The following is a 17012-nucleotide window of genomic DNA, read 5'->3' as shown; positions in this document are numbered from 1 at the left end:
AATACGGGCGATGGTTAAAAAAAAAAAAAAAGACCGTACAATGATCAGAGACTTTGAGCCGGATTGCCTTATCGATTCACGAGGCAGAATTGATCAATCATTATCTATCTTTGATTTGGGCTGACTGTTAGTTTGTTATAATTTTAATGGACAATTCAAACATTTTGTCGAAATATTAGCTCATCTTAATCAGGCTTCATTAAGGCCATCGAGTAGGGTATCTGTAAACAAAGATAATGAAATGGTATAATGGAAAAACATGACTGAGGTGTTAAAACCTAATGTCATTTAAATCAGTGTATCCAGAACGGAGCATATTGGAGATGTCTCTCATATCATTATTTTACTTTAATTTTAATACTAGATTAAACTAGACTACTGAAAATTACAAATCGTGAACACAGAACATTTGGACACTTAAGAGAACTGTACAAAATGATGACCATGCTTGTAAAGGGGGAAAAAACATTCAAGGTACATTATTTTGGAGAAAGGCACAAGCCTATTCTTCAAATGTTATTTGGATGTGTCAGATCACTATAGAGTTTATCTATCACCATTTAAAAAGTTCTTTGTCAGGTATCACGCTTACTTTCACCCCAAAGGAGAAAAAGAAAGAGAGACATGAACAGATAGACAGATAGAGACATAGATAGATAGAGACAAAAATAGATAGAAGGAGGGAGAGAGAGAGAGAGAGATATGGCGAGTAAGAGGGGGAGAGAGCGAGAGAGAGAGAGAGAGAGAGAAAGAGAGAAAGAGAGAGAGATAGCGAGAGAGAGAGAGAGAGAGATAGCGAGAGAGAAAGAGAGAGAGAGAAAGAGGGAGAGAGAGAAAGAGATAGCAAAAGAGAGAGATAGAGAGAGAGAGAGGGGTGTAGGGCGGGGGGAGGGGAGGGGAAGGGGAGGGGAAGGGAGGGATGCGAGATACAGGTGAAAGAGGGACGGTAGGGTCGGGAGGAAGAAGAACACGAAGGGGAGAAGTCCAGAAGCTGGCCGGTTCAAAGTTCATATTTTTATTTCTATTTTATTTTTTATTTCCTACAATTCATTCAAGCCGCCGAAGATGGCGTTGTCAACGGACTTGATTAGTCGTTCTTTTGTGTATATGGCTCCGTGTAATATCAACTGAAATCATCTGTAGTTCCTAATATTTAATAAAAAGTTGTGCTTTTTGCTCTGACAAAAAAGTTAGCCTATTTCTTTATCCGCATTAAAAGTCAAATTAGATACAACCACCACACTAGTGGGTTGTACGATTTACGTAATGTCCGATCTCTTTTGATAATTTGTAAATGTCGCGCGTCCTCTGTACTCATGATCACCTTTCTTTTTCTTCTCTCTCCCTCTCTGTCTCTTTCTCTCTCTTTCTTTCTTCAATCTCTCTCTCTCTCTCTTTCATTTTGTTTTTACCTATACACCATGTCCCTTGATTCCTGTTATAACTAATCCCTTCTTCACGAAAACCAAGTTGTTATGATATTTATACCTTTCCTCTCTTGCTCGTGATCTCTCATCTCCTTTCCCCTTTCTCTCTCCCCGATTTATACCTCTTGATCAATCTCAATTCGCAACCTTGCTCTTCCTCCTCTCTCATTCCCCAAAATAAACTAATTATGATTATCATATTTGAATTGTACGTGATCTCTCTTTCCCCCCTTGAACTCCATTGTGTTCTTCTTCTCCTTATCTTCTCCCCTTTGTGCTCTTCCTCCTCCCAACCCTTCCGTCCCTATTTCATCTCTCTCTCGCATCACCCGCCCCCCTACCCCCACTCTCTCTCTGTCTCTTTCTCTCCCCCCCCCCCTCTCGGATCCCCCGCCCTACCCCCCCTCTCTCTCTCTCTCCCTCTCATTTTCTCCAGTTGGTCTTATTCCGTAAATCATTCATTCCTGTACACAACACAAGCTCACTACTGTCTTCTTGCGCCTTGTATAATAGAAAATGAATAATTTGGTCTTATTTGCACAGGGTAGCCACATCTGTATTAATACTGCTCTTACTGGGGGCCACAGAAACCCATTTGATATACCTGGGTCGAGAGGGACATATCTGCATGGGCAAAACACATTGACTAAGAATGTAAGCACCAAACAAGGATCGAACCTAACATCTTCCTTATGAGAGTCAAGATCCTTCATCAATATACCCCAGTGCTCCCACTTTAAACAATTTTATCCGTGAAACTCTATACGTATTACGTGCATAATTATTGTTTTAATGTGAATAGAAAAAGTGACAGAGAGAAATTAAATTTATGCTCGTAAGTTCAAATATCAACATCTTTCCTGTTGGTATTATTTTCTGGGCGTTCCTAATGCTAATGGCTACTTGACGTAGGCACCAATAAAACCAAAGTGGATGTTTTGAGTTTCGCTTTGCATAATGACTATAAAAGACACTTTATTTAGTACAACCTTGATCTGTCTCTCCCCCCCCTCTCTCTCTCTCCCTCTATCTGTCTCTCTCCCCCCCTCTTTCTCTCTCTCTCTCTCTCTCTCCCTCTCATTTTCTTCAGTTGGTCTTATTCCGTAAATCATTCATTCCTGTACACAACACAAGCTCACTACTGTCTTCTTGCGCCCTGTAGAATAGATAATTAATAATTTGGTCTTATTTGCACAGGGTAGCCACATCTGTATTAATACTGCTCTTACTGGGGGCCACAGAAACCCATTTGATACACCTGGGTCGAGAGGGACATATCTGCATGGGCAAAACACATTGACTAAGAATGTAAGCACCAAACAAGGATCGAACCTAACATCTTCCTTATGAGAGTCAATATCCTTCATCAATATACCCCAGTGCTCCCACTTTAAACAATTTTACCCGTGAAACTCTATACGTATTACGTGCATAATTATTGTTTTAATGTGAATAGAAAAAGTGACTGAGAGAAATTAAATTTATGCTCGTAAGTTCAAATATCAAAATCTGTCCTGTTGATATTATTTTCTGGGCGTTCCTAATGCTAATGACTACTGGGCGGAGGCACCAATAAAACCCCGGTGGATGTTTCGAGTTTCGCTTTGCATTATGACTATAAAAGACACTTTATTTAGTACAACCTTGATTAAATGATCTCTTTTTTCTCGTCCAGGATATGCATTAAAACGTGAATAGTTTCGAACTTACATGCTCAGAACCATTTCCATTTTACAAACCATCCAATCATTGTGAGGGATCTATTTTGGAGCGTCAATCTACTGGGCCGGTTGAACAAGTTAAGGTAAAATGCTCAAGAGTTTTCTTCTCCATGATCGAACCTTAGTTGAAACGGTACAGTTTTACTCTCGTCAAGTGTGTCGCCTCATTGTTTGGTAAGCTCATGCCATTAAAGTTAGCTTAAGTTAAGTTGAAATTGCAGCCTGAAAAATATCTCATATGAACTCAAACAATACGAAAATGTCTCGTTTCGAAGATATTTAAGTGTGGGTAGTATAGTAGTAGCAGTACTAATAGCAGTAGTACTCGTTAGTAGCAGCAGTATAGTAGTAGTAGTAGTAGTAGTAGTATCAGCAGTAATAGTAGTAGTAGTAGTAGTAGTAGTAGTAGTAGTAGTAGTAGTAGTAGTAGTAGTAGTAGTAGTAGTAGAAGTAGTAGTAGTAGTAGTAGTAGTAGTAGTAGTAATAGTAGTAGAAGCAGCGTCAGCAGTAGTAGTAGTAGTAGTTTAGCAGTAGTAGTAGTAGTAGTAGAGATGATGATGATGATGATGATGATAAAGATGAAGAATACAACAAGCACGAGGTTCTTCTACCAACATTGCACAAATTCAGAAGAACACCACTCATGCATGTTTTATTAAACTGCCGAGGGTGAAATCGCCTATACAGCAAACAAACGAAAGATATAACAACTTAGTGAGATAAATTGATCCTATATGTTTTTATTTCAGACGGGAATCCGAAATCAGGCATTATGGTTTTCGAACACCGTGTACTTCTTCCGTTGATCATCTTCTTCTGTAGCCAAACCCTGCATGGAGATGCTGTTCCTATAACACAGTGGGATCTGAAGAGATCGTCCTGTCGCGAGGACATTGAGTTTAAGACAGCTGATTGTGATGGCAGAAATTTGGATTCTGTCCCTCAAAATCTTCCTGAAAACACTGAATTCCTGAGCATGACGTCCAACAAACTCACCTCTCTCTCAAACTCTTCGTTTAAAAGATACCCTCTCCTTACCCACTTGGATGTTGCCATTAACGACATAAGGATGATTGAATATAGGACATTTTACCCTCTCAAAGAATTGCAGGATCTCAATATGTCTTCAAACCCTCATCTTGTTCTTCCCGACACAGGGCTCTTTAGGTGGGCTAAGAAGCTGTCTGTTCTAGATTTATCTTTAGTAAACTTGATATCACTCCCCAACGATACGCTAAAATGGAGCCCGCATTTAGAAAGTGTAAAACTGAACTACAACCTTCTTACTTTCATTAACATCAGTCATTGTGGCGGGGCTAAGCATGTTGACTTGTCTTCAAATCATCTTACGCACCTCACCCCAGAAACTTTCGAATTTTCATGTGATAGTGAGACTTTGGATCTAACTGTAAACCCTATCCTTTCAGTCGATCCCTATGTGATCGCATCATTGCATGTCAGGTCACTGTGGGTCGGGATCTTTCCTTTGTCATTCAAGGTGTTGAGAAATATATTCATTGGCATCTCACGGTCGACTATAGAGCAATTTAGACTCCCGTTTACTATTAGTGAAATTCCAAGGAATTTATTTGATCCGCTGCAGGGTCATTCTCTCTCAGTGCTTGACTTCTCTGAGAACGATATACACGCCCTCTATCCATTCGTCTTCTCGAATTTGACGCGTACTAGATTACTTGATATCAGTTTCAACTATATCGAAACGATCGAACCAGATTTTTTTGAAAACATGCAGGATATCAGGGTTTTGAAATTGAAATTTAATAGAATAAAACATTTAAACACATACATTTGTCCATGGAAAATAGGCTTAACTGAGTTGGATCTATCCAGTAATCATTTGACTAATGTTGTACCATTCACTTTTCTCGGTTTGCAAAATTTAACGTTTTTAGACATGCACTTAAACAAATTTCTTACAACCTTGGAAATGGCATCATTTATGGGACTAGAACAAATTGAAACTATCGACTTGTCACAATGTAATATCGCTGATTTTCCATCATTGGTCACTCCGAGCTTAAAATCTCTTTTCTATAACAATAACCCTTCGTTTTATTTGATTCTCTCTCCCTTCAAAAATCAACAATCACTTGTGCATTTGAACCTCAAAAAGACCGGGCTTATGAGGTTTCATCTTTGGACTCTAAATATCTCTCTTTTCGATGGACTGGTTAGACTGACGACTTTGGATCTGAGTGAAAATTCAATTTGCTCAATATATGATAGGGTAGATTATTTATCATTTAAACCACTGTCTGCTCTACAAAAACTCAATTTGGAAGACTGTGAAATTTCATTGCTTCATCCATTAGCCTTTGAGGCGTTGAAATTCCTTCGGGTGCTGAACTTAAGGGGAAACAAAATAAAGCAACTTCCTATTGACATATTCAACAATTTTGGACAAATGACAAACATTGATCTCAATAATAACCTTTTGACATACCTCGATATAAACCTAATTTTGAACAATAGCAGGCTGACAACACTTTTCTTATCGGAAAACAAATTAACAAGACTCAACCAAAGTACATTCAAACGGATTGGGCCTAATCTTACATTTGTCGATCTTTCAGGGAACCCACTTGACTGCAATTGTGAACTAAGTTGGCTTCTTACCTGGATTAGCGGACCACTTGTACTCGTGAACAAAAAGAAAACTATTTGTTCGTCAGCGTCTTTAGAGCCTCTTCGCCAAAAACCGCTGTTTAAATTTGATTCCAAAACGCTTTGTAGCCCTAAAAATAATATTGCCCTGTTTTCTTTGACTTCCCTCGCCATCATGTCCTTCGTTGTCATCGTCGTACTCGTCCATCACTATCGATGGCAGTTAAGGTACAAAGTCTTTCTCTTGAAATTAGCAGCCGTTGGGTATAACGAGATGCGAGACGCTCGAGACCACAATGATTATGAGTTCGACATGAATATCATCTTCTACGACGACGACGAAGAGTGGGCTCGCAAACATATTCTACCAACTCTCGAAGAAAGACTCCCGCAGTTTGAGAGGAACGTCTTTGGTGACGAAGACCTCGTGCCGGGTATGCATTACTTGGATGCGATTGACTACGTGGTGAGCCGGAGTTACAAGACCATCATTCTACTAAGCAGAGCCGCCGTGCGCGATCGGTGGTTCATGCTCAAGTTCCGCACCGCGATGGACCACGTGAGTGACACTCAGACTGAGTTCGTAGTCGTGGTCTTCATCGAAGACATCCCAGATGATGAGATACCTTTCTTGGCGAGGTTGTATCTCAGTGACGGCAGACCCTACCTTCATTGGACTGAGGACGTGAGGGGACAGGAATATTTCTTTGATCAATTGACGAAATATCTTACGATTAATCTCAAAACTAATGACTTGATCCCTAACGAGTAGAAGAATGTGACAATATGACTATGTGGCCGTCGGCTCTAAGCAGGGGTAGCCTCAATATCGTTATGAGCTGAAATGTTAGAAATAAAAAAGGAATTTAACTTTTAGGAAAGTGCAATGACATAATATTCTTTGAGCAATTCCTTTTCCTAGATACCTCGTCTTTGATAAGCGCGAGAAATAGCATATTGAGAATTTTCGTATAAATGCAAATGTACCACCTGATTCTGTAAATGTTTTCTACTACGACATCGTCTAACACATTGTCGTACGAGGCTTATCGCTGTTCGTCTGCGACAGTGACTTAAACAGACTAAGTAATCCTGTATTGCAATGATTATGTACGTTTTTACTATTTCAAATTTACTCGAACGCACCTTGAAAAGTAGAATCACAAATGAAGCAATTCTTTCATTTCAACGCATTTTGATGAATCCATTTACTCTTCATATTCACAAGCGGTTTAAGACAGGATTGTATGAACAATGACGGCCGTCTCGTTCTAATAAGAAAAATGTCCCTTGAAATGTTTCGTAGCGCGTACTAGGATGTTTAATAACCCTTTCGTATGAATACAGTTTATATTGTAACTTCAATCTGGGCGTCAAAAATGAATTACTATGGGTAAAACAATATTCAGTATTATAAAACTACAAAGTTATGTTGATATAAATGTAAAGCATAAAATGAAATAAATATAACATGTATAATAATAGAAATAATAATAATTATAATGTTTGTTTTTTTAACCCAGGGCAGCCCCATCAGTATCAATATTGTTCTCCCTGAGGGCCCTGCAATCATATTATTATCCCGGCTTTAGCCGAGCGACCATGAAAATTAAGGCGCTCATTCATTCAAGGAATTGTAGTAACATTAATGTATGGATTAATGTATGAATTAATGTATGAACTATTGTATGAATTAATGTATGAATTAGTGTCTGAATTAATGTATGAATTCATTTACGAATTAATGTATGAATTAATGTATAAACTTAAATGTACGAGTTAATGTATGAATTAATGTATGGATTAATGTATGAATTAATGTATGAATTAATTTAAAAATGAATCTATGAATGAATGTATGAATGAATGAATTCATGAATTAATGTACGAATTAATGTATGAATTGATGTATGAAACAATGTATGAATAGATATATGAATTGGTGTATGAATGAATGGATAACATGTATAATGAAATGATATATCTTGTTCACGCACTCTAGCTTCATCAGTATCAATATTTCATTTTATGTGTCCATGCTCCAAATAAGGGTTGTCGTAATAAATGGATAGTTCTGGATTACAGTATATACAAATTTTATCATTGATGATCAATATTAGTATTGTTAAAACTTAACAATGAATGTTTAAGAGAGATAACATATTTTCTTAAGATAGCGAATGAAATTGATAAATGATGTGTAAGTTACAACTTAATGTAAAGTAATAAAATATTATTAAGAGGATATCGTTTATACATGTTGTTCATTCTGAAACCTGATCTCAGTATGTGTATGTGCGTGTATGTGTGAGAGAGAGGTAGAAAGAGAGATGAAGAGAAAGTAAGAGAGTGAGAAAGAGAGAACGAGAAAGGAAAGTGAGGAAGTAAGACAAAAAAGACAGAGAGAGAGAGAGAGAGAGAGAAAGAGAGAGAGGGAGAGAAAGAGAAAATGTCTAAAGTTGTTATATTCAAAATTAAAACAAATTGGCATGCTTTTAATCTTTACTGGCTTGACTGAACTTTCTAGAGCTAGAACAGGCGATTGCATTTGAAGAATGCAGGTTTTCACAATTACTGAGCAGGTTATAAAATATCCAAAACCTCTGACCCTGGCACGAAGCTTGAATTCAAGCACTTCACTGTGCCAGCAAAAAACTACAAATTATATACCCTTCCAAGAATGTGCGATTATATGATGCAGACAGGTGGAGATAATTATGAAAATGAGAAATAGGAGAGAGAGGGAAAGAAGGGTATGTGAGGATGTGTGTGTATATGTATGAGAGAAATAGAGAGAGAGAGAGAGAGAGAGAGAGAGAAAGAAAGAAAGAAAGAGAAAGAGAGAGAAAGAGAAAGAGAAAAGAAATTGAAAAAGTAAGAGAAAAAGAACGAGAGAGATAGAGAGCGCCCGCATGTGTGTGTGCGTGTGTATGACGTGTGTGTGACGTGTGTGCAATGAGATACTAGATAGGGATATAATTCTCAATATATTTTTAAGGTGGTTGAAATAAATGATTACTGGAAAAAACGATTTCCTTGAGATCCTGATGGGTAATCTAAATAGATGTGGTAACAACTTTTTTTAAACGAAATATAGTGATCATAGCATAGTGATTGCGGGATCTGTTTATCACCAAACGATATGACCTTTTAAAAACGAAATTCTACGCATGGAATTTCTTGTTGTGTAACTTACAGTATTCCCCTAAATAGATAATAAATTGATTACAAAATGGATGCGTAAAAGAAGGAAATAGATTTCAGCTTCCTTAATGTATCTTAAAGGAGGTAGATTGCTTTGCTTATAGTATTTGAAAACAATACTGTTTTAAAGAGTGTGGTAACGTAACACATATGAATTATGAGAACTTGTCTCCAGATACGAATATCTAGTTTCGTTTAGTTTCACTTCTTTAAGTATCTTTGGAATTGATGATCAATAGTTTCAGCTAATCTACATGCATTTCCAAAGGTTTTACACTTTCCGAGGTTTGTTCTCCCTGTACGTTTCTTAAATTTGGTACTGCTTTTCCTCTACGCCCTTTACTGAACATTAATCAGACTTTCTAATACTACTCTATTGTGTTTGATCTTGTACGAGCTCTGCTTTTTATTTAGATTCCTCACATTTTACATGGTTTTTATATTGCCCTGTCATATATACACTTCCCTCGTAACATCTTGATGTTTACCATACATTATACTTCGAATACTAATAATAATAATTGTGGCTTCTTAAAAAGCGCACCAGGTCCGTCAGGCATGACGTTCATGGGGCTATACATGCAAATCCAAATACGAATATACAAGAAGGTACAATATATCTATACATTATTAACATATTGAACCTAAAGCATTAAACTAGAGGAAATAATGAAATACAAACTTATGACTATATAACGAGAGGAACAAGAACAAGAAGTAAACAGAATCGTTGGTCTATTCAGCACCGGTATTTTTTAAAATATATTGTTATAATGATTATTATTATTCCTATTACTATTGCTATTATGATAACGATGACAATTAGTATTATTATTGTAAAAATTATATGTATTTTATTTAAATCTTTATTCTATTTGTAGGCTGTAATGTGTGTTGCATACATCTTTTTATGGAAATATGAAGAACATCTTAACTTTATCTTGAAAATTGATTTAAAACAATGTCTTCCTACAACTTTTCTTTTGTGATTCCAAGTCCGTGTTACTTCTATTATATAAAAACTTATTCATAAACATACTCCAGTACGTACTCTTTAATCATCATCACAACATCTTCTGGTTGTACACCCTGTAAACATGAATACACACGGAAACGTCTCCTTCATGGTATCAATTCCTGCTCTGTGGAATTCTCTACCCATTACCATTAGACATATCTTTTCTCTCGATACTTTTAAGAAAGCCTTTTAGACCTACAATTTCTTACATTGATTGATTAATTGCCTTTTTATTCTTATTTCAAACTTTACAAATTACAATACATTTTACGCAACATTAACGTTTCTTTAAGTAATATGAAAATAAATAATATTGAATCATAGTTATTAATAATATGAATGAATTTTCTGTAAATTAATAAATACGGAAATGAAAAGTGAACCTACTTAAAAGCTAGGGTGCAAGATGAAAAGCAAACATCAATGATTGACACAAATATTCATTACAAATGATAGCTTTCGATTGGGTCATTCTTCTTACTTATGGAGAGAAAAAAGTTTAAGTGTATTCCAAAGTCGGTCTCTCTTTCGCTTCGGAAGGGTGGTCCAAAGTCTGGGTCCCTTAAAAGTAAAATTTATATAAGCAAGTAGGGTTCTCATTTTTAGAAGTTGATGGGAGCCCGCTGAAATGATGGGCGTAGTTGTGTAATTCGGTATTTTGTCCTAAACGTTGCTAAAAGAACTTCCGGTGACTCGATTCCCCAAATCCCCAAACATAGAAAACAGATCACGTATCTTAAATATTTTGTTCGAGTAAACAAAAATAAAATAGTGTATCTGAATGTCATCGAAAGTCTGAATGACTGATAATACGTATTGTTGTTTTTTCTGAAGAAGTAGGATTTATAATAAAAACAAATTCTGAAGAAGTATTAAAGATTCTGTCCAGTAACGAGCCTGCACAGTTGCCCCACGCTAAAATTAGGTATAGCACAACAAAAATAATTACAACAAACACATGTTATCTGATGATTGTAAATGATCAAGCTTTATAAAAGCTTCAAAAAACAAAAACAAAATTGAAATCGGTCAATGCGTTGTGATTTTATACAAATTTTTGATATCGCAAAATTACCGGAAAACCTGCCAGAAATGGTAAAATTGGCAAAAATGGCAAAATTCGACAAAGTTGACAACTGAATTCATCACTTTCTTGGACACAAATAATAAATTAAATTATCAGACACTAAAATATCATCTTTATGGTAAAATATACAAAAAAGAAAATTCATATATCTATTACCGTTTTGAAAACAGAAGCCAACAAAATAAGTAATTTTTGCCATTTTTGCGAAACTGCAGATATGAAAAAGTTGTGAAAATAACTAAGTCCGCCTAATTAATATGCGTATATGTAATCAAATCAAAACCGAACATAATACGTCAGTGAAACCTATATATATCAGACAGGTATGGAAATGTATTTCATTTGAAATATTAAAAAATCATGAATATTCATCAAATATGCAATGAGGTCATTTTATTTTATATATTCGTGCACTCATTATGCAAATTAGGAAAGTCAAACCGTTCATTTTTTGGCATTTTTTAAAATCATATATTCATAGATCATATTTACACCAAATATTAACCTTAAATTCCGAATATTTTTGCAATGCCAATAAAATATGGCGATGGAAATTACTTGGATTACTGTCACAGCCATTTCCTCATGTCTTTCACAAATTATTCAGAAAAAAGATCATGTGATAAGAATTTGCAGACTTTCAGCTATATCACAGTATAATATTTGTATTTTTTAAAAGATGTCAGAATTTATGACGATTTTCCGAGAAACCATTTAACATGCCATAACATTCCACAGGGACTGAATTTCAGAGTAACAAAAAGTTTGGTGACCCCAGTACAGCTGTGGCTATCTTGAGTGTAAACAACAATTTGATTCAATGAGTGAAACACTTGGTGAAAACACATTTACACCACGCAGAATAACAATGCAAGACAATGGGCGATCAGCGGGCCATGTCACACATGGTTGAAAAGACAATATTCTAAATAAATAATTTAACATATTTCCCACGTGCCTATAAAAATGAAACTACACAGAATTGTATGTGAAATAATTTTTTTTAAATATTCAGTTTTTTTAAAAATAAATTTACAAAAATTGCTATTTCTACCAACTGACTGCTGTTGTGTGGGTGTGTGTGTGTGCATGGGGCAGACTGTGTGCACAGGCATTGTGATCACCCTACTAAAATGTCATAATTCAAACGAGATATCATTCCTAAGAATTTTGTATTAGAAACCCTTTTACTAACAGCAATATCAAGAATAATATTTTCTAGTTAAGTTATCCATTATATTACTAAACAACATTTAGTTTTCAATAAATCAAGTGATAATTTAATAGTTCTGCTCCAATTTGTTATAGCTTTCATTTCAAAACCAATTGTTGTGGGTAAGATCTCAGGTTATCTGTGGAACAGAAAATATTAGAATCGTCTAGAATCGTCTGCAAAATATTTAATGACCTGTAGAAGTCATTGATATATATATATATATATATATATATATATAATAATAAACAATGTTGGGTCTAGAATTGATCCCTGAGGTACACCGCAGTTTATGATGGAATTAATACCTGAATAAACACCATCAATAACTATATGTTGTTTTCTATTGTGGAGGTAGTTCCTAAACCACTCCGAGGCTTTCCTCTTATTCCATAGTTTGAGAGTTTGTAAAACAGGATATGATGGTTATCAAAAGCCTTGGATAAGTCCAGGAACACCCCCACCGTATTTTCGAATGTATCAATGGAACATGCTCCTTATTGACTAACGTACACAATTAAACGATAACATGTGTTTTATTGTAGTCTGCTCATAAACCAAATTGCGAATCGTATACAAAATAACATGAAGTGAGAACATCACCTGTTCGAAAATAAACAATTTGTTCAAGAATTTGAGATAGGCATCTCAATAAAGATATTTGGTCTTTAATTTCCCAACTGTAGCGAATCCCCTTTCTTAAAAATGGGAACCAATTTAGCAAGTTTCATAGCTTAAAGATACTATGTCCCTTTTGCAGCCAACATCAAATTCTGTAGAACTTTGCAGGAATTGTTTATATGTCATGTATGTCCTATCTGTGGAATTTAAACGTTAGCAGTGTCCTCATATTCAAATTATGCAAGGAAACCCGTTTACTTGCTAGACTTCACTGTCAGACACTATTGAGTGACTGACTAGCCCTTTTTCACCTTTGGTAATAGAATACATAAAATGAGCTGTAAAGGGTACATGAGCATTTGTTTGTCTACATAAATAATCCACTTCTTAAAATCAGACTATTACTTACTGGCTCTATAGCTCCCAAGTCAATTTGACAACTAATAGTCGTTATTTTCCCACTTAAAGACTTTTTCAAGCCCTTTTTCTTATAGGGAAGTTCTAAATTAGTATTGTCTTTCAAATGCCGTTGGGATTTAACCTTTTCGTTTTTTGGGCCTGCAAATGGGACATAGTACTTTTAAGGAAACAAAAACAAAAGACAAACTAAATTGTGAATTAAGGGTTGAACACTATAATATGGTGCGAATTATTTTCTAGAGACATTAACTAATTTCGTCAAAACCAGAACTCTGCTTATTTTGCATTCCAGTAGTGTTTCTATTTTTGAGTATTTTTTTTTTTATTTTCTCCAAGTTTATAATGTAAAGCGCATAAAGAATTAAGTTGAAATTATTATGCGCTATACAAGTTTAAAGTTATTATAGTCCTTTAAACATCTAATTTTTGAAGCTGAATATCATTCGAACTTTTATGCACTGTAATTTGCGAATGTCTGTATTGTAAAATAACTCAAAATGAAAATGTGTTCATCTGCATTTAGTTGGACATGATAACTAGCCTGTCACCAGGTCTACTTTGATGGGGGTAGTACCATGAGTATAAATTAACGTTCTGGTGGTAACAGTACAAAGTATTGTCAGTTATATAGTTACCTTATTCTGTACATTTTCAAAAAATTGATCAGTCGCAGAAATTATAGATACCTATTCAATTTAAGATTTCTCCAAAGCTGGATGACATCCTCAAGTTTGGCTATATTTGGCCGCCGATGGTGCTTATCTCGACGACATTTCTTTATTTATAAGTTTAGAACTTTTGGAAGCATTGCAAGTGAGCATTTCCTTGAGAGCCTCTCGAAACTCGGGATACCTCGCTGCGTAGATGATCGGGTTCGCGCAGGAGTTGTAGAAGCCCAGGACTGTAAGCATTGAATGGAGATGGCTGTTTATGTAAGATTCAGGAACCCAACCGATTTTATAACCCAAATATGCAATGTGGTTCGGAGTCCAACAGACAAGATAGATGAGGATGACGACCAGCATCATCTTCAGGACGCGATTTCTGGCCACGATATGGAAAGATGGCATTGTTTTCCATTGAGGCTGTTGGTCACGCTTTTAAAGTGGTTGGAGTGGCGAGTAAGCTTGCGAGCGATTAGAACCTGGGTAATTAGCATGGTGAGACAAGGGACAACGAGGAGGAGGCAGAACCAATTGAAAGCTACAATGGTTTTTGTCAAGCGGTTTATGTACTGCTCCTTGCACTTGTTGGTAAAGGTGTCAACAGTATAAGAGAAGAAAGTGAACAGTTGAGATAAGACGGAATGGACCCATATGAAACCAATGAGGGTCGAGACACGACGTCGAGTGATGAGGCGCTTGAAATGAAGAGGATAGACCACTGCAATGTACCGTTCTACAGATATAGACATCAGGCGGTATGCTGAGGCCGTTATGGAAGCCCAGAGTAGGATTTGGGGGAAGACAAGTCCGCATAAGACCTCACTCAACCAGGTCTTAGGAATGTACGCTGGCCGAGGGATGGGAATGAGGAATACCGAAGTAAAGAAGTCTGCAAAAGCCAGTCCACCGATCAGGGTATCCGTCGATCTGTTTTTAATTCTGCGATGCAAAAGATCAACGATCACCAGGAAGTTTCCTACGATTCCTGTGATTGCTGAGGTGAGCGGTAGAATGACCAACCATGACCAATCCATCGGGCACCAGGAGAAGTTTAAAATGATCGTGTTCTCACCGAATCCTACGTGGGTTTCGAAAGATAGACCATAATCAACAGTTGTAGAGTTGAATAACACGTTGTTCCGTCATCGTTTGTGTCTTATTCATGATCGAAAGTGACGATACCGTCGATCCGCCTCCCCCGATGACCACTAGTGAAGTCGTCTAAACAATTGTTCAGCATTTCCTCTAGTCTCTCATGTTAGATTGGTGTTCTCTACGATTTCCGACCATAGAACAGACTCAACTACCGCAACTGAACACAGTAAAGATATCAGCAATGTTACAAACTGGTTAATGCTCTCGACATCGTCATTTCTTTGGCTGTGCTTTTCTAAATCCTTGCTTTCCTCGTTATAGTCTTCGGGGAGAGTGCATATTCTAAACGATACAGATATACCACAACTGATCTTGACATTTACGAAATATGACAACTGAAAATACTCAGAATCGTGATTTACTACATGGGAAACACATTGGTGATAATGATCTGTTCAAGCCAAGGATGAGCAATCCTTCCCCGAATAAGATAGATCTCCAAACATTAGAAAGAGAAGAAAACAATATGCGGAAATTTTTCATACATCTCACACATTATCCTCATCGGTCAGTTGACGACATTAAACTAAAACTGTGCAATTTAGGCCTGATGTTGATCGATGGTTTGACTTGATTTGACGTTCATTTATTTTCCATATACTGTACATCATCACACATCTATATGAAATTTCAACATGTATGGTCATATAAAATCATACCTAAAAAGGGGTCGTCATATCATGATCGCAGCTTGAGCTGGCGTCCTCATTGGTTCATTGTAATGTAACTGAATACATGGCAAACATAAATTACAAACAAATTGTGGATCATGCCTAATTAGATTTGATGTTCATTTACTTTTTATATGCATCATCCCACATATTTAAAGTTTCAACATGACATGTTTAGTGACCTAAATTATACATAGAACAAACAGGAATCGTCATAATTATATGCACAATTGACTGTTTAAGAAATAATTGAGTGGAGCGGTGAAAGAGAGATAGGCAAAAAATCATATAGAGAGGATAGCGTGGACGATAAAATGAGTCTCGTAAAGCACTAATTAGAGAGGTAATTACATTGACGTTTGATTAGCAATCATATTGCAATCAAACATTGACCCATTAAGGCCTGTCAAGTACAGCTATCGAAACGTCATTTTGTTTCCAATGACGATTGATAGGTTTGCAAAATGCAGTGAAATTGGTTTTGTATTCTGTCTTCCACAATACGGGCGATGGTTAAAAAAAAAAAAAAAACCGTACAATGATCAGAGACTTTGAGCCAGATTGCCTTATCGATTCACGAGGCAGAATTGATCAATCATTATCTATCTTTGATTTGGGCTGACTGTAAGTAAGTTTCTTATAATTTTAATGGACAATTCAAACATTTTGTCGAAATATTAGCTCATCTTAAAGGTACTATGTCCCTTTTGCAGCCAACCTCAAATTATGTAGAACTTTGCAGGAATTATGAATATGTCATGTATGTCCTATCTGTGAAATTTAAACGTTAGCAGTGTCCTCATATTCAAATTATGCAAGGAAACCCGTTTACTTGCTAGACTTCACTGTCAGACACTATTGAGTGAATGACTGGCTTTTTTCTACTTTGGTAATAACATACATGAAAATAGTTGTAAAGGGTACATGAGCATTTGTCTACATCAATAACCCACTTCTTGTGATAGCCAAGATTAAACTGATTGAATCTTTGCGCAGCATAAAACGTATGACCATTTGGTACAATAATTCTGAAAATCAAGACTATTATTTTTGGGCTCTATAGCCCTAAAGTCGATTTGACAACTAATAGTCGTTATTTTCCCATTTGAAGACATTTTCAAGCCCCACCTTTTTTAGGGAAGTTCTAAATTAGTATTATCTTTCAAATGCAGTTGGAATTTAACT

The sequence above is a fragment of the Strongylocentrotus purpuratus genome, unplaced genomic scaffold (assembly GCF_000002235.5).
Source record: "Strongylocentrotus purpuratus isolate Spur 01 unplaced genomic scaffold, Spur_5.0 spur5_scaffold_14, whole genome shotgun sequence".
Lineage (NCBI taxonomy): Eukaryota > Metazoa > Echinodermata > Echinoidea > Camarodonta > Strongylocentrotidae > Strongylocentrotus > Strongylocentrotus purpuratus.
The sequence above is the reverse complement of the archived record's forward strand: the minus strand, read 5'-3'. Positions refer to the sequence as shown.